The following is a 26,981-nucleotide window of genomic DNA, read 5'->3' as shown; positions in this document are numbered from 1 at the left end:
TTTCTTTAATCAGTTGGTATCTGCTAACATTTAATGATCATCTAGCTCAGTTGTTGGTGTTGGATCTTTGGCATACAAGCCTAGTGAGAAAGACAGGAGTCAAAGTGTGTTACACGTGGGAAAATAAGGTTTCATAGTAAAATAGAAATACATTGAATGCTGAGCTTGAGAAAATGGCAACTGGCATGGGAAACTGGGTATTGTAAATCCAGGTTCTTCAAAAAATCTTTGAACTATAAGGGCTGTGTCAAGAATAGAGTTGTAAATCGTATCTTATTTATATTAACTTTTTAATTTTATTTATTATTTTCAGACAGAGGGGGAGGGAGGGAGAAAGAAAAGGAGAGAAACATCAATGTGTGGTTGTCTCTCATACACCCAGCACCAGCAAGCCTGGCCCACAACCCAGGCATGTGCCCTGACTGGGAATTGAACCGGTGACCCTTTGGTTCACAGGCTGGTGCTCAGTCCACTGAGCCACACCAGCCAGGGCTTATTTACATTAATTTTTAAAAAATATTATGAGTCTGCATATGATCTCCAGGGCTACATACTATATTTTAGAAGACATCCATTTTTGACATTTAAGACTTGCATGTATCAGGGAGAAAAAAAATTTGTGGGGTGTTTGTTGTCCAGTTCATGGAGTATGAATACCTTTATGCTGTTTTTTAGCATTACCATCCTCAAACCAGTTGTGGTGTGTGCTGTCATAAAGCTTCCCCATGTATCGCAGTCAGTGAAACAGGAAAAGGCAGAGTCATTGTAAACACATGGGAGTGAACTAATGTTTCCATAGATTTTTTCACCTCCATGAGTCCAAGTTTCTACACAGCTCCTGAGAGAACTAGAGATAGGTTACCTTTCTACACGGACTGAAAACCAAAGGCAAAGAAAACCCACTCATGGTTTTATAATCCTGGTAAGACCACCCCTAGGCTCCTCTTCCCCAAAAAGGCCCTCTTAATTCTGTGCCTATGGCACCCACGTATTTGACCTTTTTAATTCAAGGGCCAAATCCACCCCTGAGCTTCAGTTGCATTTACTTTCTTCATGCATATCAATGTATTTTCCTGAAGGTCAGGACTTAATCTCTCCCTCTAAGAGTTTTTACATAGTTCTTATAGTCTTAATAGTCTTAAAGAACACATATGTAGATAAATACATAAATCTATGTATGCTTCATGTTATATGAATTGTTTCATTTGGAGACTCAGTAGTTCATTTTGCTCCAAGACACCTGACTAGTAGGCAGCAGAGAGCAGTCTCTTTGCAGGTGGACGTCTCACATAGTGGAGGACTCCAAGCTCTCTTGACCCAAGACTTCTTTGGAGGCCAAGCATGGTTAGCTTTTTACCTGTGTTAACTCCGAGACATTTACAGTGACCCTGAGTATTATAATGGAGTTATTATACTTTTCCTGAGAGAAAGCCGAGGCATAGAAGTTCTAACCTACACAGATGCAAACAGTACGACCCGGTCTAGTCCAGGCTGTCTGGCCCCAAGGCAGAGTTCCCCAAGAGTGACACTCATGAACCACATCTGTGAAATCTCAGACTAGTGCCAGAGATGTTCTGTCACATGCCTGCAGTGTCCCCCAGAGGATATGTCCAGTTCTAACACACTAACCTTTTCATGCGGCCCTATTGTAAAAAAGGTATCAGCAGTTGTAATTAAGGATCTTGAGTTGGGATCATCCTGGGTCTAGGAAAGACCCTACATCCTATAACAGGTGTCCTTCTAAAAGAAAGGCAAAGGGGGATTTGAGACACAGAGACACTCAAAGGAGAAGGTGATAGGAAGACAGAGATAGAGATTGGATTGATGCCACTAAAAATCAGGAATACCAAGGAGTGCCAGTGTCCACCAGGAGACAAGGAAAGAGGCACATGATGGCTTCTCTCTCACAGCCACCCGAACAAAAAACCCTGCTGACCTCCTGATATAGGGTTTCTGGCCTCCAGGACTGTGAAACAATAAATTTCTGTGATTTTAAAACATCCAGGTTTTGGTCATTTGTTACGGCAGCCTTAGGAAACCAATACAGCACCTGTATTTGTATGCCTTGCTTGGTTTCTGTGGCTCCCAGAACTTGTTTCTTGGTGAGATGATAAATCCCTAGTCATATCCATACTCTTCCAGTTTCAGGAAGCCAACAATCATTTTGTTAAGCTCAGAGAATTTATTCCAATGCAGGGGACACTGCCCACATTAGCAACACCAGGGGGTGAGACTGAGCTCTGATCTAGGGAGCTGTACATTGATATTCTTCCTCCTGTGCCCTTGCCTTCTCCCCTGTGGGCCATTTCCAATACGGAAAACACTCCCCGTGACCCTATAGTCCTCCAATCATCATCTCATGATCCCTTCATGATTAAACATCTAAAATTGATGGTCCCCTACCCTATGCCTTTTCATATGCCTTTCCACTCAAATGAATGTTCATCTCAATTCTAGTCTCAGAAGGTCAACTTCGACTGCTGATGGGTCTCCTGACCAAATCCAATTACTTTGCTTTTCACCCTTTTGAGGGTATCTGACTGCATGTATCAGACACTTACACCATTTTGTGAGCCCCCCCCCCCTTTGTGCTCCCATGACAATCTTGAAGCTCTAGTCCATGTCTTGTGCTCGTTGAATCGGGAGGATCTGGACTTCTTTTTAAATAACGAAGTTCTTCTAAATTTTAGAATCACTTTGGAAGCTTTTCTGCTTAGTCTTGTGGTGGGGCACCCTTTGAATTTAGGACAAAGATAACAGACTTTTTGTTTTGTTTGTGAGACTCAAATATTTTGCCCCTCTTTATCTTCAATTCCCTTTCCTTTCGTTCTTGCAGAACAACCCCTAGTTCTTCTTTTCTCTCAGAACACTGTTTGTCTTTGAACCCCTTAACCTTTCACATTTTCCGAGCTCCCTTATCCCTTCACAGCCTGCCCATCCAGTTGCCTTACTGTCCCTGCGGCCCACAGATAAGACCTTCCCCCAAAGCTTTCCCCTCCTCCCTTCCAGCTCCAGGTGAAAAGTCAGGTCACCTGGCCGTAAGAGTTTGTTGGTCATCTTCGAAGCCTGCTATTGTCCTTTCCTGCAGTGTATTGTTTCTGACAAGAAACGACTGAGCCCATTTTATTGGCAAATTTTGTTCTAAAGTGAGACTATGTTAAAGGACTTTGAGATGTGCCACAAAACACATTGAGGGGCTTGGTAGAGGGAATGGCAGTGTGTGGTTTAGCCCTAAAAGTGATATAAGACGTAACAACCTCACAACTCGAGGCCAGGTGTTGAACCTAATATTGTCAGATGGGGCCAGGACCGAAGGGTTCTGAAGTGAGCGGTGCCACGGTACTTCAGTTTTAAGGAAAGTTTCTCTTTTCATTACAACTTTTCATGACACTGGAATTGTCTTAAAGGTGTTTGGGTATCTTTTCATACATCCTTTCACTGTCTGGGAATGAGTTGTTATAATGGGCAAGACAGAAAAGACTAGGGGGAAAAGGTTGTGTTTTTTAAAAATATAGATTCCCTGAAGCAAAGGTGTGTGTGTATGTTGTCGTGCATGTTGTATTGCAGTAACCAAGGGTAAGTCTCCTTTGTAGGCCATACAATTTAGAATGTATCTATATTCCCTGAAGTGACTAGAAAGTAGACTTTGCTTAAAGGCCCTAGGACTCAAAGATAACTCCTTTCTAAAGAAATAGTAAAGATTTCTTGAAAGATTTTAGCAAAAGTGTACATTCAGCCATACATATGCCATAGTGATAAACATTCACCTTTCTCCCAAAGTTCCAAGAGCAATTCCCCCATGACAGATTTCCCAAACTCCCAGGTTACCATTTGGCATGTGGTCACAGGAGTCTTATTTCCAGACTTAAGTCTCTCTGTTGAGAATAATCAACTTAAGTCCAACATTTAAAATTCAAATATGTAATTCTTCCCGCAGTGCTACAGGATTGTCAATTGCTTCATAAAACCTTTAGCAGGTTTTATAATAAATTGATTTTTGAAAAGGATTTGGGCTGGAAAAGGGATCTTAGGGCCAAAAGGTACCCTAATCATTTCCTCTAAGGCATAGATTTAAAAAAAATCTTGATTGCATTAAGCTATTGGGTCTGTTTTACAGCTCTAGGAAGGGTAAAAGATTTTTTATAAGGGAGAACAAGTGGGTGTAGGAAAACCAGGAAGCCTATAGCTTTCTCATTCATCGGGTTGGGTCCCAGGGCCCCTTCTGACCAAGAGCACAGCAGTAATCGGGAGACACACACAATGAACGTTATCTTGAGGTAGGAATTGCAAATTAAAGCTCAAGACATGTACAAAGGGTTACATGAACAGCTTCCCCTCTAAACCTAGCTGATTCTAGTTCCTAGGGATAGATAGGCTGTTTCCTTCATCAGAATCTTGAGCAGAGAAATAAGAAAATACATCTGGAACTGAATGAGGATCTAAAGTTATTATATATTCTTGACTCCTTGAAGCCTAATGTAGAACAGAAGGTTGTAAATGAGACTTTGCTAAGTCCATAAGATTTGCTTCCTTTTGGGCAAAGACATCTGACTTGGACTTCGGACTCGACAAACCACCCTTATAGGAATGTGGGGACTTCCCCCTTCCATGGCCTAAGAATCAGATGACTCGGAGAGATTTTGGAGCTTGCAACATCTTTTCTGAGAAGGCTATGAAAACTGTAAACCAGAAGCCTGCGTGAGTCATCTTCAGACAACTCTGTCCTTTGCATTAAAAAAAAAATCTGCTGCAGTTTGTTTAGCCTTTAAAGTGCATGCAAGACATCTAGTGTTTAGAGCTCTGGCGTGCTCAGCATAAGGACAAATTCGTGCGGAGACAAACTTGGCTGGCACCTTCTGATTCTTGCTTATCTTTTCCATCGGCAGGAGTGTGTTGGTATCAGCAATGGCACACATTAATAATTCCAGGGGTCTAAAGTTGTATCCAGACACCAGTTTGCCGCCTTCCTCCTAGTCTACCTGCTGACTCTAACTATACAGAACAGAGAAGAAACTGTTTGGTCAGTCTCAAGATGCTGGTAAAAGGAGTAACTTGCCTTAAGAACTTATTGAATGGTAGACCCATTCCAAAATTGGTAGCGGATCTCTTTTTAATGTTCAGGGAAATGAGACAAACCCTAGCCTACCAAACACTGCAAACATTTCTCCTGACAGCTCCATGAAGCAGAGTGTGTCTCTATCTTAGGTGTGAATAACGAAGTGGGTTTGGTGACACAAGACCAGTTGCTAATAAGTGGCTGGGATCAAAACGGAACATGACCTGTGTTCCTTTTTCTAGTATATATGCTGCTACTGTTATTTACAAAAAAAAAAAAAAAAAGGTTTGCCCTGGCTGGTGTAGCTCAGTGGATTGAGTGTGGGCTCAGAACCAAAGTGTCGCAGGTTCGATTCTCAGTCAGGGCATGTGCCTGGGTTGCAAGCCATGACCCCCAGCAACCATACACTGATGTTTCTCTCTCTCTCTATCTCCCTCCCTTCCCTCCCTAAAAATAAATAAATAAAATCTTTTTAAAAAGTTTGATTTTAACCTGTGTTTTATAAGCTGCTTTCAAAGCCATAATCCCATTGACTTTAAGATACCAGTAAACTTTGCAGGGAGAGCCACATAAACAGGAACCAGGAAAGGGAGTTAAGGGGAGTCACAAACAAAGCCACACGCACATCTTCAACAAGAGTGTCCAGGACTTTGTCCTGGCCAGAGAATGTGCTTCCTTGCCCTTTAGAACTTTATGTCTGTCTCAGCCGAGCTCCTGCACCAGGACATGTGAAATATTAACCTCTGAGGCAGTCCTCAGGGTCCAGAGGGCAGCAACGGCCTTCACCCCTATCTTCAAAGTAGCCTTTCAAGAATAAGCAGGTTGCCAGCAACGATGCAGTGACATCAGGCTGTTTCTGAAAACTTGATGTAACAACACCTCTCTCCCTTAACTGTCGAGTTCCTATGCTGTTAGGAAGGCTCACTCTAGTCTGCCAAGGCCAAGTGGAGAAGACAGAAAGGTCTGTGCAGCCCGTTCCACGGGGGAGAGGAGACGGTCCTGATGCTCACCGAAAAGGAGTCCTTGGAAGGTTTTCTCGTAAATGCTAACACAGCTGTGCCGGCCCCAGGAGCAGAACATGTTGGAGTCTGGAGGCAGACACAAGTCAGGCATTTACAGACAGCAAGTGTCACCGGGTGTCGCCCTCGGGAGGGATGCTGCAGGGCTTGGAGGGCACACAGAGCCCTGCACCAAGGAGCTTTTCCTTCTCTTCGGAACCAAGTGAGACCTTCACCGCCTTTTAGCCCTCTGGTGGAGTCAACCTGACTAATATTTATTTCTTCACCTTTGGCAGAGCTGTTACAAAAAGCCAGTGAGAACCCATGTAGGGAAGCCGGTGCCCGGCATTCAGAAGGTGCTCAGCAGAGGGTTGCTGTGGTCACAGCAAAGCTGGGTCGCACAGGTGCTACGTTTGTGTAGCCTTAGGCTGCGGCCAACGTTGCTTTCCCACAGCAAGTGTTTAAACGGTTTCAGAACAACTGGAACCAATAAGTAAACAGCTGGTAAATAGAAACATGCAGGGACACAGGGCTTTAAATAGTGAGGCCTGGGTGAAAGGGAGAGTTTGCCAGTGCCGGAGTCACCTCCTGTCCGACTCAGGCTTCTGAGCCTAGAGAGGCAGGTTCTGATGGAAACAGGACTCTGGGAGCAAACTCTTCTCCAAGCTTTCCAGAGAAGTCTGTTCTAACGGACCCTGAGTCAAGCCTAAGCCTGTATTGTTGCTACCAGTAGTTTAGACTTCTAACTCACATCACGTGGGGAAATTTTACTGGGGGGGCCCCTTAAAATGTCACTGTCTGGGCCATGCCCAAATTGATTAAATCAGAATCTCTGGGGAAGGGAGGCAGGCATCAATATATTTTAAAGATTTCTACTGATTCTAATGTACTGACAAGTTTGAGATCCAATGGTCTACTTTCGTAATCCTGTGTGCCCTTAAAGAAATAGCAAGTGGGTTAGACTATTGAGCTGGAAGAAACTTAGGGAATAATTTGGTCACACCCTTTCCCTATAAAGATCAGGAAGCTCAGGGCAAGAAAGAGGGTATATTTGTCTAATGGCTACATAGCTGGCTGGGGATAGTGTTGGTACCAAGAGAAATCTAGATCTTAACATGAGACTCCACTGTCCTATTAAAACAACAACAACAACAACAACTATATTTTAAGAAAGTTATACAAAGCCTATTGCATACAGACTGAACTTCTACTTCCTAGATATACCAAGCAAAGAACAAGAAAATTGCTTAGCAGAATAGTTCGAACATGGAATTTCACAGATGTTTTCTGAACCAACACAGAAAAAAGGGTTGATGTGGTCTAATTATACATCGTCGCTGGATCCTTTCTGGCCTAGGTAGCTGGAGTCCTACTCAGTCGAACTGGCTCATTACTGCTGATTTGGCTGCGGGGAAGAAAGTATTTGGCTAGGTTTGAGACGCAACTCGCAGATCAAAGAACTCAAATTTATTTCAGGACATTCTCTACTATTCAGCGCTTGGCCTTTTATGTTTTTGTTATTGTTTTTTTTTCAAGCATGATAGGAAGTTTGAGTTCTTGAGTTGGCAACTTTCAATGTTCTTGAGTCATCATGACCTCTCCTAATTTGGTACCCACCCCCACCCATTTCGTGTTTAAAATGTTTTTATTAAGAATATCTCCAACCAGGCCTAAAGAGTGGCTAGGAGAGTTTTCGCTTTAAAAGTGAGCTTAATGCAATCCAAATGAAAGTCCATTCTCTAGACTGGGCAATGCAACCAAATTCACTAGAAATGGCTAAAAATTGTTCACAGGTTGAACTGAAGTATTAAGTTGATTACCAGCTTTGTCATCGTATTACTCAATTGTTTCAGTACAATGACAACTTTGAACACTTCCCTGGGGTAAGAAACGGTAGAATGTACAGATTCATGGTGTGGGTCTGCTCTAGCCTCCTGGGAAAGTGAGGCACACAAGAACATGCTGATTCGAACACAGACCTGCAGAGGGGATTGAGGCTAGCCTCCCTCTTCACACTCACTGAGACTCTGTAGAACAAAGAAGTGTTGGAATATTCCTGAGGTCTTTTGGCCAAGTGGCATTTTTGTGAAGGTGGACACATAAGGTTTGTGATTGGCCTGACTGAAATTAGAGAGCGCCAACTTTAACACGCCAGCCAATCATCCGTCCCATCCCCGTTCTTAAGCGTGACTTCCTCTAGTTCAGACTAAATGGAACAGAAAAGCTGAAATCCAACTCTCTATCTTTTAAGTCATTTCAACTAAAGGAAGTGACATGGGAGTTTCGGAGGTTCAAAAATCACGTTTCCATCCTTGCTGTACAGTGCTGGCGTTGAATTGGGCAAGCTGTGTTCTGGTGTGGTTCTCCTGACACTGGGGACCGTCTGGACGGGACTCAGCCAGCCTCCGGCACATGTGCTCTGCATATCTCAAGGGATCAGGGCATGGCAATAAGTGGGTATAACTTGGCATAGAAGAGGGAATGGGGGTGGGGGGCTTCAGGTCTAGTGTGCAGTATGTTTCACCCCAGATCCACCAGAGCTCTGCATTTGGGGGTTATGGGTCCCTGATCCTATTAAGGATATAGTATTTGCTTCCTTGTCTGCTTCTGTCTCTTTTGTACTTCTCATGTGGAAAAGAGAGATTGGCAAGGTAAAAACTGCATCCTTGAAATCAGGGTCATAATATAAGTCCATGTTCACTAGTCACTCCTCTTTTTGTTAGAGAGATGTCCAGTCACCTGTGGAAGAGGCCATGCGTGATTCCCGTGAATTCTGAGGAAAGGCTATTAGGAATCCACTGCTCTGGGAAGAAGGATAATATGGGTTTTGGGGGGTGGGAGGGGCTTGCCAAAAGCTACTCTTCCCCATATACCTTGGGCTTTGGGCTCAAAGGTAGCTGACAACCTGGTAAGCGTGTACAGCAAGCTAAAGCACTTCTGGGAAATGGCCAGCGGACTGAGTGGTCCAACACGGGGTGGAGAGGTACAGGAGAAGGAAAACTCCTCATGGCTGGAGAATGGGTAGAAGGTAAGACATCTAGACTTAACACCTGGGCTCAGATGTCAGGGTTCCCATCTCACACAGCCAAGGAGACACTTTGGCACTTGGAGCAGGCCGCTGTACAGTGGTCGGTGGGTGGCATGTGTGCACACACTGACAGGGCTGTGTGACAGGGGCTATGTGACAACGTACCCACAGACTCCCAGGCCAGAACACTGACACTATTCACCCCTGTTTTAACAGTGCCTCCCTCGTGTCTATCTATACTCACCCAGATTGACTGCAAACATCTCATTGTTTCCATGCCTATCCTTTCTGTTAGGGTAGATACTTCTACCAAAACTAAATCTGCTACCTAGTTCCAAGCTAGTCAATAAATAAGTTATATAAACGAGTCTAAGGAGTTTTTTCCTTAGAACACGCAACATCAATTTGTGCTTTCTCGTTCCCAAAGGAAATAATCCTGAATGAAGTCGGTACAATGTGAGTATACCTAGCACGTGGACGTCAGGATACAATAGTTTATTCCCTTGCGTCTCCCCGATTTCCCCTGCGATGCTTATGCACATAAGTCTTAACTGTTAACTACATTCCATCTTATGCAAATGCCATTCAATAGTCATCTTGAAGATCTATGTGATGTTAAAAGAATTAAAAAGCATGTTATTTAGAAGCATCTGCATTTGAACATTGAAACTATAAACACGAGTATAATTATTTTGTAATATAACCACATCGAGGCACTTTAAAAGAAGGCGGGTAATCTTAAATTTTCCTCTTCCAAAAACCAGTGCAAGAAGCACAGCTTGCTATTCGGCTTGTTCTTAAGCAGCCTGGCTGAATTATGTTAAATCCCAGTATGGTTTTCCTTTCAGGAAGGGTCTCACATTTATATAATCCTCCAATCTATTGCTTGACTATTTCTGTACCCGTTCGCAAGTCACCATTCAGATACATGCTGTGTTTCAAAGAGTTTAGAGAAAGAAGAACCCGGCTGCTCGGTGACATCAGCACAGAGTAGTCAAACCGAGGGGTGTGCAGCAAGTGGCTAAACACAGGGGGAACTTCTTTTTGGCTACATTTCTGTGTATAGACCAAACCCATGAAAATGTTATGTTCGACTCTACACAAGACCAGTTCAAGTGATCTGATTCTAAGGTATTGTCTCTGGGTTCTAGGTAGCCTTTGCAGTAGAATACACCCATTGTTTTACTGTTCAGTCTACCCTTTAGGGTTAGCAGTTCCCTTCCTGGAGACACTTGCCATTGGCTCACGTTCCACCACTGGCTCACGTTCCACCACTGGCTCACGTTCCACCATTGGCTCACGTTCCACCACTGGCTCACGTTCCACCATTGGCTCACGTTCCCACAGCTGATATGATCTGTTCTAGTCAGGCAAGACGTCCAATGCCAACGGGCATTCAGGCTTCATCTCCGAAAAGAATGGTGGCCCTCCCTACTCAACCCCATTGAGAATGTATTTTTTTAAACCACTACTGTTCACTAGCACTTTCTGCACTTGATATATGTATCAGTGATCACTCTAAGGACAACTCTTCATAATTTAGTTAACCTCCTTTAGAAAAGACTTAGTTGCTCTCAAAAACAACAAAACAAAAAGAGTCATGGGAGTCCATTAAACATTTCAGGTTTTCTGAGAACCAGCAACCTGCTAATCAACCCTCCCCCGTCCTAATACCAGTGCTCCAGCATGCTGAAGGTTAGGAAGTTTCCAGAATGCTATCTAAAAAGCGAGGGGATCTTTTCTAGATGATTTAAGAATATAGGCTCATTTGCTTACTCCTTTATTGCTGACCAAATTAGACAGGTCAACAGAGCAGAAATCCCTGGGTAATTTCAGGTTCTGGCATACAAGGCAGAAAGGTGAGTCCACCCACTTGTTTTCTTGCTTCTTGATGTGATGTGTTAACACTACTGCTTTCTTAAAAATTTAAGACACAGGATCCAAAAAAGATCCTGAGGTAGCTAGGCCACCTGCTTTGAAATTGTGCATGAAGTTATTCTGCTCAGTTGCTGCAGAGTGAGTATGGGATGGACAAAGTCACAGAAATGCATGCATCCTGGAGCTAAGGTTCACGTGCTGTCATTGTTCTCTCATTTTGGGAAGCAGTATTGGACCAAATAATTACATGGGAGTAAATAAATTCATTTTTAAACTGAAGGATGAAAACATTCTCAACAGCCAGACATTAATCCACGCTACATGAAACAGATCTGGGATTTTAATTGCTGTGCAACTGAAACCACCACCTTGAACAATAAAGTGTCCTGATGTATTGAAGTTCATTCACCACAGAGATCAATAAGCACAGGCAGTTCCAATTACAATAAAAAACCCTACTACTTAATATAGACTTTTACTTAAAAAATGTAAGTTAGTGAGACAGGTTTTGTCGCATGAATTCTTATATAAATCCAAGTTAACATGATCAAAATTATAGCTGTTGGAATCATTTAAGTCATCACCATGAACCAATCCTCCCTTCTGCAAACAGGTATAGACATCAGTCTCAGGGATCCTGAAGCACAATGAGCAAGTTGGGGAGAGTAATTCAGGGACCCTCTTATCTAGCAGAGCTTTCAAGAAAATGTCACTCCTATGTGAGCTTACACATTAAAACGTTGTTACTAAACTACAGAAACTTTCAGGAAGTCAATTTCCAAATCCCTTTTGGCAAGTCATTTAAGTGACTTCTACCAGTACAATGAAGACAGGTGGTGACGTTTCAGAGAACTAAGGTAAGAGTTCTTGGGAGATAAAGGTACAGCTCACTGGTCTGCTTTCTCGGTTGTAATAATCCAAGAACAGAAGGAAAGACCTGAGGTATTGCCTTAATCCATACAGATTTCTACAACAAGTTTATTCTGGGATCTAAGGAGTGACTTTAAAGATTTCCTAACATACCAGTACATGTTCCACTGGGCTGTTTTCTTAAGTCACCTCTTCTGACTTTAAAATCTTTCCAGGGCTGAGCAAGGGGAAAAAGCAAACCTTATACCCACTGCCTAAAAATAGGACATCTAAGAAAGTTGTCCTTGTTATGTCATTAGACAACATTTTCAAATGCTCAGGTCTTGAATATTTCATTTCTTCCCCCCTCACTATTTTGTAGAAAGAAATAAAAAAGAACTCCTAAGATGGCATTAACTTATGACTTTGAGGAACTATAAAAGTGCTATTTTTTTTCAAACCCAACATAGTTATTTTCACTTTTAATCTAGATATTATTCTACAAGATAAAAAGTAATTAGTCCCTCAACTTTGTATTAATATGAAATAATATTCTACACAATATGCTGTTTCTTATAAATGCTATTCCACTAGCCTGATAAACAAGTCAGTTGAGATATTTTAAAAGGTAATAATAAATGCACCAACAAAACAAATCATCCGTTCATAGGGTGCCAAAGAAACTGCTGCTTCCCAAAGGGCTTAACTTATTTGAGATGATACATGTACATACTAGGACAACCTAGTTTTTCTGGTTTTCTAGACTATCAAGATATTTATTGGATGTATGTCTTTGTCTCTTAAAATGTGTCATTCAAAGTCATCTACAGCTGCAGATGGTTTCAGAGTGAATCAAATGCTGGGCGACCCTCACTCCTCCCATGATGAATGAGTTTGATTTAAGTCAATGGTGAGACTATTGTATTGTCTAATCATCACACTAAAAACACATGAACTATATTCTGTTTTCTACTTCTCAGAGCTTTAGCTAGAAATTGTGTTGAGTACTTGTCCTTTGCATGGAGGTATCATTTATACCTGCCCTAGCATTCAAAGTCACAAGTATCACTTCATGGTCAAGGCTTGGTTTTAGGGCAAGAGGCTGGTCAAAGATCTGCTTTACCATGGGGTAGTCATTCCAGAATAGGCTGATGAATGAGCGTTCTTCCTTCTCCCAGGCTTGTTGAATGTGGACCACCCCTGAAGGGTTTCATTGCCTTTTTAAAATGGCAATTCATGGGGGTTTCTCTCGGGTCTACTGTTCTAGCATCCGATGAACCAGTAGAAATGGTTGTGTGCCATCTGCCACTTGGTTGGACTTCAGCTGAGATCTCCTGGCCCATCACGATATACTCACATTTCCATGGAACAGCCAAAAGGCTTCTGTCTAGGCATTCTGTTTGCCCAGGAATGTCAACATCAGTGACTCACTGTAAAGGAAGTTCCCTTGGTTCATTAAAAAAAAAGTAATATTTATACAAGATGTTTCATTAGCTTTCAGAGTAATCTTGTCCATTCTCTGAACCATGAATGGCCTGTGGAAAAATTCTGTGCCTGCGAAGAAATGGACACACAGATACTTGAGGAAAACGTGGGATGGATACACGTGATTTAAGTAGGGGCTCCATTTGTAGCCCCTACATGTGATCTCTATTATGGTCATTAAATGAAAGTAACTTGAGTTGGTCCTTGAAGCTTTAGACAGGTTCACTCCACGGCAGCATCTACTATTTTCTAGTCTTCATATGTGGGCATTTTTAGCATCAGAGAATGCAACTCGATCATGTGTTTCCTTAGCTGAACTCCGTAGCCCTGTGCAAAGACACGCCTTCTTCAAAAGCCACTGCTCATTCCTGATCCAAACTTGATTAAAAAGACTCACTATTGCAGGCAAGGAGGTTAAGACACATCTTCAGAAAAGTAATGATCAAGGCCTCCTACACTTGACATATGCCTTCAGGGGCAGTGGCATTTGAAGTTGGGAATATGGTGATCGTTGGAATGCGTTGTTAACCAGCAATGTACTTTATGTAAATAATTTGTTCCACCAAGGAAGCTCATGTGAGAGCAACGCCACTAACAGGTTTGCTTTGTCCCTCTAACCTGAGCAAAGCTCTACTTTTCGAGTTAATTATCGGAGGTGGGATGTGAGTCGTTTCTTTCTCAGGGGCACTCCCTGCAGTGTTGAGGTTCCCTAGGTTAAATGCCATTCTACATGGGCACCTCCATCTGCGACCATCCCTTGGGGAAAAACACACACCATCCTTCCTTACACTAAAGACTGCGCCATCTATTGCACACTGCCTGGCCAGAGTTCCAATGCAAACAGAAAGTCATTGGCTACCCTGCACTTTCCTCTGTTAGAAAATGCTGTTAGAAAATTTACAACACCTGCAAAGATTGATAGCCTTTTGTTGCTGTTGTTCACAGCACAGGGGGCTGGTAATTGATCCCTGCTCAAAGCCATTGACTTAGAGGCTGGAAACAAAGTTGGCCCCTGAGTGCCAGTGAGCAGCGAGACAGCAAGTTAGTTCCTGCAATAAATCGACATCCCTACTATGTGCCGTGTGCCAGACACTCATCTAGAGCTTGGGATGTGTCAGTGAGAAAACTAAAGATCTATTTTCTTACAAAGTCTACTCTCTAGCAGGAGAAACATATACACAAACTACAGTCTTTCAGAAGGTGATAAATGCTCAAAAGAGGGCAAAGTAGATTGGGAGGGCAGGGTTGGGAACGGCTTAAACAGATTTCTTAGAAACACAGAAGGAATACTATATTTTTAAAAGTTAAATTTATTGGTTCAAATTTATGGAACATTTATTATAGACCAAGTGTACTGCCAAGACGTTCTCACTTATTCCGACGGGGAAGGTATTATCATCTCTCTTTGACAAGAGCAGAAGCGCAAGTGTCGTTCACCAGCCCACTGAATGCCACACGGGTCTAACACGTAAACTCTTAACTGCTCTGTGTCAGAATAACACATGCGAAAGAGAGAACTAAGCTAGTTCTTCTGACAGGTGCAATGTGCATTACCCAGAAAATACACTGGGAGAGAGTGATTGATAGCAGCGCCTAAAGGATATTTATGTCAGCTTGGCTAGAACACAGGACCCCTGTGTGATGGGTTATACCAGGGGACAAGGATGCAAGGTAGGTCAAACTGGATCAGAGCGCTCCACACAACTGTATTTTCTCTAGATGGTACTGGGAAGACTTGGAGGTTTCAGGCAATGGTGTGGTGACAAACCCCAGGACAGAGCTATGGCATCAAAGAGTCAGATAGCTTTGTAGTACGACAGTTGCAGCAATTTGTCACTTTGAGTGGTTCCACACTCCTGACTTCCTTCATTTAAATATTTGGCTAATCTTTTGGGAACTAACTCTTTTAATGGAAAGGTTAAGGTCTGAAAATCTCAAATGTCAGATTCAAGGTTATCCCATTCTTGCCAAGCTATGAGGCTGGGTGACCTTCAGAATTCCAATAAACAATGGGTCCTAAAGGTGGCTTTAAAAAAGTTAAAGGCCATGGTGCCTCATAACCTTCATTCTAATATCCATTGCATCCTAAAAATAGAATTCCCATGATATCAGTTTTATAAAAACTTATATAAGTGAAATGATATTTTGAAACAGGAGCACCTCAAAGGAACATCTTTTTAAAAAATAATCATGTCATTATAGCTCCTTGCCTGAAGCAGAATATATAGCATCTTCATATGTTATATATGTTTTTCCACGTAACTATTCAAAGACTAGGAAGATCAGAACCAAGCAAACGCTGACCAAGAAGAGCAGTGGCAGAGTGAGAGACACGTGTCTCCTCTTACACACTCAGAACAGTGATATGAAAGTGACACACGGCTTTCTGTATGTTAACAATTAAATTCTTCGGAGACAGACTGGTTTTTCAGCAACCTTTAAAATATAGGCCAATCTACAGGCTGACTTTGGCTGCAGGTAAAATCACGAAGACGCTCTAGGTTCAGCTACATGAAATGACACTCCACAGCGAAGAGAACCCACGAAGCTAGCTCGTCTGAGGGTCTGCAGGGTGCTGCCCGCAGCAGCTTTGGGCACTGTCACCTTAGACATCGCCCACTGGTACTTGCCTGCCCAAAGCCGCTGAGAAAAGCTGTTGATATATTCAAAAATGAGCAGTAAGTTTTGAAGTAAGTGATAACCAGGGTTTGGAAAAACTCTTTGCTGCCAGGAGTTTGAAAGTTGATCAGGGTGAGGTCTACGGCTGGTGTCCAGGCTGGTGTCCGTGCAACCACTGGCATCTGCGCAGACAGTAGTCAGTTGTCAACCTAAGGTGAGGGCTTTAAACAGCCCAATGGACACCACATCTTCACCTACAATGCATCTGCATGCGCAAAAGTAAAAAACCACGTTTCTTTGACTTGGGCGGAAATTGCAGTAAGTCAAAATGGTGACCTTAATGATCAAGTATTGAGCCAAAGGTTTCATCTATCTTTCTCCATTGTTATTAGTTCTTTAGTAAACAGTTCAGCAAATATCTTTTAAAAGGGAGAAACAGAAGGAACATAAGGAGTTCTCTAGGGACGAAGTATCAGGTGGAAGTTATTAGCCAGGTGACCACACCAGAGCGACCAGAGACGCACGTGCTCTGATGAGGACTCCATCGGTAGGAGTCAGACCGAGGACTTGAAAAGACCATCGCACCATCTGGAGAATTTCAGCCACAGCTTATCTGCCTTCCTCAGGCCCTGAGCAGATATAAACTGGAGGAGCACATGGATATTACTCATTATAAATACCCTTAAGGGTTTTTCAAAAAGGACTCAGAACTGTTTTGCTTACAGCAACAGATAATAAGGCAAGCTGAGGTTGCCCATGTTGGCTGACTCTGTAATAAAACTTTACAATTAATGTTGCAAATGAGTAGCTTGAGACAGTCACTCACCTGGCCACCTGGTGACTGTCGGGTGAACACCTACTGTGTGCCAAGTGCTCTGTTCTGCAGGATACACAGTGACAGGATGGACACGGTCCTTGCTCTCAGGGGCTTACAGTGCAGGCAGGGGAGAGAGGACAAGCCAGGAACAGTCGTCACGGTGACGTGCTTTAGGGCAGATGTTTGTCTCATAAGGTCAAAATGAGTGCTGCGTACTTCAAGGAATTTTATATAAATCACTTTCTTAATAATATCCACCATGGAAAGATGCAAATTTTTGTTTTAAGAGCTTAATGACCCTCCTCAACAGACAGTTTTAAAATTATGACATTTCCGTGAGACATTCCCAAGCTGGGGGATATGTGCATTTAATGTCTGGGAGTCTCTCATGAGCGTGTTGTGACCTGGAAGAGTGTGTGCGACGGAGCCATTGGGGGGAGGGGTCTCATGATACATTAGGTTATGAAAGAACACTGGTGATATTTCTGGCAAAGTGACCTTAAAAGCCGTATGTTTAAATCAACGCTGTTTTCATAAACGCCAGAAGGAAGCATGATGCTCCTTTGGCATCCAGTTTTCACACGCCGACGTGCAAGCGATCCAGAGATGGCGTGAGCCTTCCTACTCCAGCACCAGCCACGTTCTCTGGCGGTTTTAACGGCCAGGTCTTCCAAGAGGGCAACAGTGTCACTTTCGGATCAGGCCGAACGACGGCACCACAGATTTAAATAAAGCAATATGATGAAAATGTGATCGCCGTCCCCTCCCACCACGCTGTCATGGCTTTGGTTATTTTAGGAGTACTGGCTAGTTACAACAGCTTTAGCAAGGGAATATCAGGTAACCCTTAGTGAACGTGAGCCTCCCGCAGAAAATGGGCCTTGTTACCACCCCCCAATAATAAGCCCTCCACCAGTGTTGGCTGCAGGAGATAGGAAGGGGACACGGTTGCATGCATTACTTCTATGAGAGTTCTTGTCTAGAAAAGAGAACATTTGTATCTCCATATTCTACCTGGAAATAGAAGTACAGGACTTGTTTTGAATATGAGTATACCTAAGAGATCCACAACAGTGTTATTTGTAGCTTAGCACGTGGCTAAGATTTTATCTACTGAAACTGACAAAACTTTGACCCTCGAGTTTCCATAATTACTCTTTATTTTCATACCTTTCTTCCTCCTTATCAATTTTTTCTTAGTTCTAGCATTCCTCCCCAGTCCTGCCCCTTTGCTGCCCCAAGTTCCTGCATCCAAACAAGCTGTACCGTGTTGCCCCTCACAATTAGCCAATTCACATGACAGTGCTATTTAGATATTTTCTAGACATGTGACGTAAGTGTTCTGAATCTAGTTAGAATACTTGTGGTAAAGAAAACATGTGTGGGACAAATTCTTCCCCCATCTTCTCCAAAGGGCCCAATGAGAATCTAAGTTGTAAGAGACTCTAGCTGCACCTGACCTACAGTGATGGCTGAGTCACTGTCGTGACGTCCTATCAGACGTCATGGTCTTCCCGACCTTGTACCAACCAGGAGCCAGGAGTCAATTCCAGAGTCACAGTCAGCCTGAGATTCAAAGTCCCTCTCCATGAGCATGGAAGAAGAACATTTAGTCTGCACACACACACACATACACACACACACATACACACACACACACACACACTATCGTTTCTCATGTTGCCTCCCTACGCTATGACACCCGTAATACTGACTACCTTCACCTACTTGAATTCCTACCTGTCATTCAAAGCCCGCTCCAGGTGCGCTGTCTCAGGGAAGTCTTCTCTGAGCTCCCACCAGCACCCCCACTGCCCTGGAGCTGCCATCACCTTTTGTGACGCTCTGATTCAGGGACAACTCTTTCCCCAACACAACACAGTTTTGAGGTCAGGGAATCATTTGTCCTGCTTTCCAAAGCCCAACACAGTCCAGTAAAGGGCAGTGCACTCAAAACATTGAAGGAAATACATATTTTCCATTTGTTCTTATTATTGAGTGAAACAAAACTTTTCTCTACTTTGATTGCTGACTTTTCATGAACGACAGGTTTTCTTTAGCCTGCTAAGAAAGCTCCACTCGAGCCCACCCTGCCAGTGTGGCCAGGTGAATTCATCTGAGTCAGCATTTTCTCTTCCTCATGGAACAAGGAGACCTGTGGCTTCGCAAATAGAGATCCAGGTTCTCGCCCTGGTATCTGAGGCTCAGCGCCATCCAGCTCTCCTTGCCAAATGACTTCGCCTGATACCTCTCTGCCATGTGTACTTGCTCTTGACCAAACTGGTTGTGAACGCAGTCATTTATAGCTTAGAGCCCAACGTTTAACCTCCAATCTATGTTGCCAAAGCCAGATTGCCAATTCTTTAGGCACCCATTTGCTTATGTGCTTCTCCTTAGAGTGGATTTTTCCTCCTGTCTTCCACCATTCCTCTAAAGGCCAAGTCCATTATCACACTGGTGTCTGCCTTTTCCTCTGGACTCTATTCTGTAACACTTGATTATACTATTAACACAACCATATGCTAGTTGAGTAGTTGTCATTTTCTTGAGATTTCTCATGGGCAGCCATTGTCGACATCTATGTGTCAGCGAGCAGGTGTTAGGTAAATATTTCCATCCAACTTCCAATTACAACCAGCTTTCAGCCATTGAGAACATTAGACCAGCTGGGTCAATCCGAAATCCCAAATAACAAGTTATCAGGCAGTTCGGCAAGCGTCTCTGCATCAGGATATCCTCGGAAGACAGCTTGGACACTGAATAAAATTGCAATTCAAGTACATGTAGGTTTCTAAAAAGCCTCAGCTATAGTTGACCCTTGGTCCAGGCAGAAATCAATACCAAATCTCCTTATTATCAAGCAGCTAAGGATGGAAGAACCTGTTCTATCAGGTACATGTTTGTTTTTCACTTCAGAAATAGGGGTTGCATTTAAGATATTGACTCTAGAGGCAAAGGTTAAAATAAGAAACCCCGAACAAAAATAACACCTCCACCCCCAGTGCGGATGTAACTGATGCACAGCTGGGACTTTCTTTTAAACGACAGATAGTTGAACACCTACTATGTGTACCATTCTGACTTCTGATCCTCTACTCTGGAGGTCAGTTCTATGTTTCCTGGCTCAATGAACCTTGTGCTCCAAGGCCAGACTGGCTCAGCATTCTTCATAGCACCATGCCAGCCCTCTGACAAAGGTTCAGACAGTCCCGGCTTATTTTTGCTGCACTCCGTGGTAACAAAAAGCACTTTAGTATCTGTGTGAGATATTACAGAAGATTAGAACAGGCCTTGGCCCCCTAAGAGGACACTTAAAATATGAAAAATAAGTGAGACTATTGGGTGAAATGTTTAGAACAATGAGGGCAGCTGCATCCAATATGGGCACGTTTGTTTAGTAACGTTATCCTTCCCTTTCCAGACATTTGCGTATGGGTTCACTCCAGGCCTCAGGAGGACTCAACTGTCCTGCCCGAGTGAGATGTGAGCAGTACCTTAAGAGCAAACACTCGTGTGCCTGCACTCATTTATTCAAGCATTGCCACACCCTCCTGCCTGACCCCTACATTTAATTGTTTCAAGATAGGTAGGAAAGACGGCCTTCTAATTATCAGCTTGCACGTGTTCGTGTCTAGATTTTACCTTGTCTCACGCTCACAAACAATGAGGGCAAGACCATTTATTAACGCCAGCTCAGCTGCTATGCAGAGCATTGGTAGCGAGAGAGCAAGGTATATTTCTGGCGCAGCAGCACTGAAGAAGTATTTTGAATGGCCACTCTTCTCATTTGAATTTTGAGGCAACTCATTTTACTGATGAGTAAAATGAAACTCAGATGTTACACCTCTTGTCTTAAGTTGCAACCTGGGTTGTGAACACAGTCATTCGTAGTTCAGAGCCCCTGATTGTGGCCCCTAACTTTTGCTGCCTCTTCAAAGCCAGACTTCCAGTTCCCTACGTCTAGATCCCATCCTTGTGTTTCCTGGTCTACGGTGTGATCTTCGCTAAGCATCAGTCTCTGATGAATATCAGTCATTCTTAGAAGTGTTTTGCAAGGTGCGTGAGTCAACTAAGGGTCAGCGACACGGAGTAGCGTATCTAAGGAATGACAGGCCCGTAGTCTACATTCTTTGCTTCACAGGATGTAGATTTTCTTGTCAATTTCAACTCACTGGAAGTTCCTCCACTGCCAGCCTAGCACATAGTAGGGACTCAGTAAATATTCCGATAAACACTAAGATTCACATCATAAAGATTCCTGCTTGAATTCTGGCTCAACCACTTAATGATATGACCTTAGGCAAGCTGTTATCTACTGATCTTAATGGGGTCTAAAAAAAAAAGGCGATGTTTTTTTCTATCTTAAATTATTTAAAGTGAAAGTCAAATGGGAGAATGGGACATTACTTCATAAACCATAAAACTCTATAAAAACTAAATGCAGTAGGTTTATTCACCATGATGGGGAGGCCTTGGTCTGCACTCTGGGCACGGCATGAGAAACAAAATAAAAACTTTTATGGGCTAGAGAAAACCCTCTGGTTCAAGAGTAATGATCTAGTTTTCTGGAATCTTTTTTTTAAAGAAGTAACTGCAACAGTCTCCTAATAAATGGAGATGAATTATGCTCTTTAAAAAACCTCAGAGGAGGGAAAAGGATTTGGAAGTGAGTGATAAAACTAAGGGCTACACTGGTCTTCCTAAGACCAAGAAAGCAATTGTTGAGGTAGTAGGAAAAAAGCCAAGGTCTATGCTTTTTCATCCTCCCGCATCCCAAGATTCACTTACACTGAGCTCTCTTTAAATGCTTTGCTTTATTATTTCCATGGCTGTAGGAATTCAGATACGTTGCTACGCCTTCCCCTGAACAACTGAATTATAAAACAACTGAATTGTGAAAGCTACTCTCAGATCATGTGTTGGGTTTGTTGAAATACAGCTGGATGGACCCTATCGCTAGAGTTTGGTTCAGTGGTTCTGGGATGGGAACCAAGAATTTGTAATTTTAACAAGTTCCCAAGTGACGCTGATGTAGCTGGTCTGCGGACCACACTCTGAGAACCACTGTCTTAGATACCTCTGAGTTCTGGAGCCGCGCAACACACCCCGTGCCAACCATGTGTCCAATGTTGAAGGGTCAATTAACTGGATTGTTAAATGAGCACTTAGGGCAGTTTATCTGTCACATAAAGATCTAAGCCTATTTCATTGTGCTACTTGGCACCACATCGCTAGGGAGAACTAGGGGAGCTTTTTACCCAAAGAAAACCTTAAAGCACATATCCCTAAAGCCCATCACCCTAAGTCCTTCCAGGTTGCAGTGTTTCAAACCTAGATATTTCAGGATTGCTACTTTCTGTGCTCCCTGCTCCCTTTCCTCTGTGGTTACTTAAAAAAGTCAATCAAAGTGCAAATCCTCATGATTCTGCCTCCTGGTAACTTCCCTACAGCTGAACACACTCAGTTTGCTCCACTCACTCGGGATTCTTAGCAGTTTAAGGCAGCTCAGTGTTTCTTGCCCTGAGTGATACATTATGGTAGCAGAGGAAGATGGCCAGGCTGCTTCTACAGTGAGGCAATAGCTTTTATGCTCCTGAAATGTCATAAGCCTTAATGTTTCGCTACCTTGATGATGTAAGACTTAGAGAAGGGTTAGACAATTAAGTGGTAGGATTCAAACAAGTTTAGAAGAAGAGGAAAAGGACGAGGTAGGTAGAGGGAAGATTCCATCTCACTTAATAAACATCTAACTTCCATTTTTAGACCAGGAAGCAATTTATTCAGATTTTGCTTACCGTACAGTACCAGGCTTCCTTCCAAGGTAGGAGAAGGACTCAGCAAGAGCAATAACCATGGCAACCTGCCCAGCGATGTGGGCAACACGAGTACGGGGCTGCCTTCACTTGGAAGACATATTATTTACAGCCTGGTTTCTCAGTTTAGCACGGATGTCCCTCCCTTCCCACTTCCTTCAGCTATAGTGCTGACTTCAGGGGGAAGGGCTGGCCCCCCTCTGGAGGGAGTGCTAGATGGGGGTGGGGAAGGCTTCGGGGAGACCAGAGGAGGTCAGCTTGATCGAACCGAACTGCAGGCTTCCAGGCAGGGAACAGAGGGTAACTCCCTGCCTGCTCTAGCGTGAGCACAGCAAACACACCGGCTTCGTTAATATTAAGTGCTTGAATGATTAACATCTTTCAGGTAGACAAGCTGTGTCCAATTCTGACAAAGAAATTCTCCATTTTGTTGTCAGTCCCTGCTAAGATAACATAGTTCAGTTGCTGGAGGGGCAAAAACAACCAAACAAAACAAATTCTAAGCCTGACAGAGTGAAGCATTTTAAGCATGCTAGATTAAGTCTTCCCAACAAACCTAGGGGTAGATACAACTATTTTCTGCAGATAAGAAAGCTTGCAGAGGGGTTATGCAATTTGCCCAAGGTCAGGTGAGCAGCTGTGCTGTAACTGGGATTTGAACCAAGGCCAGGGGAGGCCATGGGACTCCAGAACTCACATGCTCAATTACGAGGCAATTGACTGTGCTAGGCAGGAGGAAGAAACTGGCAGGGGCCAGCCCTCTGGGTCCACACTCAGTGCCGTTTGCTCCCCTCGGCAGAAGTCAGCATGTGTTTGGGAGAAGAGACTTGCTGGGCTGTCTCCCTTCCGATCCACACAATCCATCGAGTCAGGAAGTGCTCCCGTGAGTTAGGCTTCCCTGAAACACACCTACCTGGTGCTATTTCATCCCAGTGGGATTCGGGCCTGCCTACCCACCCCTGACCCGCTGCGTGGCACGCTTCGACTTTAGAATGACACAGCAGCACCGGGGAGAATTTCAAACGACCACATCCTGCTACTCAGGTGTGTCAGGTTGCCAATCTGGTTCTGTCTGCAGGGTAGGAGCCTGGTGTGGTAGGTCAGTGACTGAAACTTTCCCCACCACTGCGGTGCGCTTTCAGGCCTTGCACCTCGGGGAGGCTTGCTCTGAGGACCAGGAGAGCAATGAACCCCCTGGAGAGCCCAGGCTGCCGTGCAGCCTTCTCAGGTAGTTCAGCACCTGAGCTTTTTGTCTTTAGGAAGAGCATTACTGAAATCTTCGAGTCAGGAGAGACTGAGGAAGAGACACCCATGAAGCCTTCGAACCTATCCCGGTAAAAAATACTGGCGGTAGAGTGCTTGAGCTTGCAGACATGAGACGGAGCAGCTGTCCCGTACTTGCTGGGCCACCAAGAGTCCACGTCTCCACAAAGCCTCCTGCCGGCAGGAGCCACTCAGCAAGGCACTGTCTATCCTGCTCTCTTCATCTTCCGCTAACCGAGGCGTGACCAAGCACAGCAACAAATAGCACCCCACCAGCTAGCCAGCAGCTTCCCGAGGTCCCTGTCCCACCACCTTCATGCCCACAAGTGTCTTAAGAGCAACTCCTTTTGGTCCAAGCAAAGTGACTGACATCCTTTCAACCTTGTGAGCAAGGCAAAGAATAAACTGAAGGCATAAGAATTTGGACTTTCAGTTAAATCTAAAACTATAAAAACCCTTGAGTGGAAATCCAGACTCCAGATCGTCTTTAACAAATTAGGCAAGGCTTTTTAACAAGGGCTGTGTCTCCCTTCTCTCCTCAGATCCTCAGGTGCAGACCGACAGAGTCCAAGATCCCCAGGGTGGCAACCTCACACGGGTCCCTGTTCAAACGTGGAAGACGGCCCCTACCATCTCTACCATCTATGTGTTCTGGTCGGATGTTACAGTGGAGGAGGCCGTAGCTTAGGAAGAACCGGTTTCTAGGGCAAGTCATCGGACAAGAAGTGGTGGAGATGGTGGTGGGAGGGAAAAGAAGGGAGACGTTAAGTCATTCAACAACAGGAAAAATAACCCGTTCTGCTTTAGGAGGAAGCGGACGAAGGACTTAGAAGAAGAAACCTGCCCCAGAAGTGTGCATCGGAACACACCGCTAGGTCTCCTTTGTGCTGTCTCCAGACCGTCCACAGGGCACACTCTGTGTTGTGTTATGTTGTGCTGCGTTGTGTGCCACGGTCCTTCTCCGAAGACTGAGGACAGCTCAGTCCCAAACACTCGTGAATCCTCCACTTTCTTACAGCGTCATTAGCCTCATCTGCCCTTCAGCGGGGGACAGACCAAGCCTGGGGTGGGCGCCTGGGGGTGGGCGGGCACGGGGCCCAGAGAAGCGCAGCCCAGTTCCAGGCCCAGCTGCTGGTGTAAGAAACCAGCGTGGAGCCAGCACAGGGAGCTGAGACGAGCCCTTTGGTGGCTGCTGGGCTCTCCCATCCCCTCTAGTTCCTCCCTCCCCAGCAGCCGGTTCAGGCTCTGGTGCGGGGAGTCACCCTGTAGCCTACAAGGGAGGCCAGTTATCCATCCCATCAAAGCCATTCCAAGAGCCTTATCAGATGTCTTGAAGGCATTTTTTTTTTTTTTTTTTTGGTAACTGCTTTCTTTCCTGCTTGGCCATCCCTTCTGTGTGAGTTACCTCTGTCTTCTCCCTTCTCCCCCCACTCCCCTGCTTTGCCTGATTAGCGCCAGAAATTTTTTCATTAAGTCACTTTATAGTGCAGTAACAACATTTACTATTCATGAAGTCCCCCCTCCATAATTGTTAAGTTTTTCCATGTGTCTGGAAGCTTATTGCTGCTCTGCTCATTTTACAGAGTGTCTCTCTTCCTTCCAAACACAAACTAAAGAGCAAGAGGAAAAGGTGGAGGGTGGGGGGTGGCTGGGGAGGAGATAACCTCCAGATTCTTGAAGCGTTTTTAATCTAGTAAAATTTCCCTCTGGACTCAAACAGCTCCCTGCTGGAGCTGACCGGGGACCCGCATTCCCGGCTGAGAATTAAGTCAGGAAGAAAGGACGGCAGAGACCAGCAACAGAGTCCGCTCTATGCTTTGGAAACCGCTATTTTGACTGGGGCTCCCCGGCTTTAACCCATTCATTGTCCCCCGTTTTTTCTACAATTCTCACTTCATCCTTCCAGCCGCGTCTTAACGGCGAGCAGGCAAACACCCTTTAACCGCTCTGGGCTGCGTGGATTGAAAACAAGTTGGTTCAGTGTCTTGGGCAGATACTCTTTTATTGCAAAGACAAAGTTCGCGTTTTCGTGCCCTGCGTTGTCAGTCACCGGGAAAACGCTTCTCCGGGACACACACCAGGTCCCCAGCCTTGGTCACACCGCAAACACAAACACCCTCGGAGGAGTTAACGAGGCGGCCGGCAGGCGCCCCGGAGCCCCGCCGGGGCTGCCCGAGGAGCAGACGGACGCGGGCGCGCACACACACAAAAGGGAGGCGCTTGTGAAATGTCACAAGCCGGACATCTGGAGCCCGACCCCAAAGGTAAATGCATTCCAGGGCGGCATTCCTGGGATGTCAGGCCGCACCACCACCCAACCGCTGGTGTCCCAAAGTCCGCCGCCTCCTGGCTAAAGATTCCCCAACAGTCCCCCCCCCCCCCCCCGGCTGCACCCCAAAGGAGGGGGAAAAAAAGCAAAGGGGGGAAGGAGGTCGCAAACCATGGAGCCAGAGGGGAGAAGGGTTGGGAAGCTACTCACAGGCTAGCTAGCGCCGCTGGGCAGCGAGCATGACTCGCCCGCGCCGAGCCTCCAGGCAGCCGCGCAGCCCACACGGCGCGGCCGCGCTTAAATAGCCGCGGGCCCGGGAGCCTCCGCCGCGGGCCACTCCCGGCGAGATATGGTTGTAATCAGATGCTGGCAGCTGAGGACTCCCCAGGAATGCGTCGGGATGTTTTTGCTGCCCGGGCTCGGCAACTCCCCCTCAACGTGTCTGCTGAGTCTTCCAAACTTAACTGTTTATTAACTCGGGGTGCCCCCGCGCGCAGGACACGGCTGCGCCCGGCTCGCGAGCCCGGCCAGCGGGGGGCGATCGCAGGGAGGCGAACGGCGCGGAGGGGAGGGGACAGCAGGGGCGCCGGGCCAAACCCCAGACTCAGACCCGCGGGGCTGGCCCGGAGCCGGGGGCACCGGGGAGGGTGCAAGTGAGGACAGGGGAGGGAAGCTAGCTCCTCGGGGAAGGGGTGGGACCCCGACCTTCATCCCACCAGTTCCTTCCTGGATTGCCGGCTGCGGCGATGTGGCGCACGAAGTCACCCTAACCCGCTGGGTCTCGGGGAACAAAGGGCTGCCTTCACTCCTGACTTTCCTGGCCAGAGGCAGCTCGCAGCTCAGATCTGCAGCTCAGATCTGCCGTTGCCGGGGCCGGCCCTGTGGTTGCCTCCTCTGGAGGGATCG

The 26,981-nt window shown here is 45.1% G+C and overlaps 1 protein-coding gene across 5 annotated transcripts in view; it reads right to left on the bottom strand.

Annotated features, from left to right (window-relative positions):
- DAB2 (DAB adaptor protein 2) overlaps positions 1 to 26,591 on the bottom strand; it is a 48,851-nt gene extending 22,260 nt beyond the window's left edge. The window contains exon 1 of one of the 5 annotated variants that reach the window (XM_036020187.1): positions 26,286 to 26,591. The gene's annotated coding sequence lies outside the window, so the exon portion shown is untranslated. Of the gene's footprint in view, positions 1 to 22,525; positions 22,967 to 26,285 lie in introns of those variants that run through there. The other 4 variants (XM_028523561.2, XM_036020189.1, XM_036020188.1 and 1 more) reach the window with 4 other exon arrangements.
- Between the last annotated feature and the right edge of the window lie 390 nt (positions 26,592 to 26,981).

Source organism: Phyllostomus discolor, chromosome 3 (genome assembly GCF_004126475.2).
Source record: "Phyllostomus discolor isolate MPI-MPIP mPhyDis1 chromosome 3, mPhyDis1.pri.v3, whole genome shotgun sequence".
NCBI lineage: Eukaryota > Metazoa > Chordata > Mammalia > Chiroptera > Phyllostomidae > Phyllostomus > Phyllostomus discolor.
Note: the sequence above shows the minus strand (reverse complement) of the source record. Positions and strands in the feature narration are given on the sequence as shown.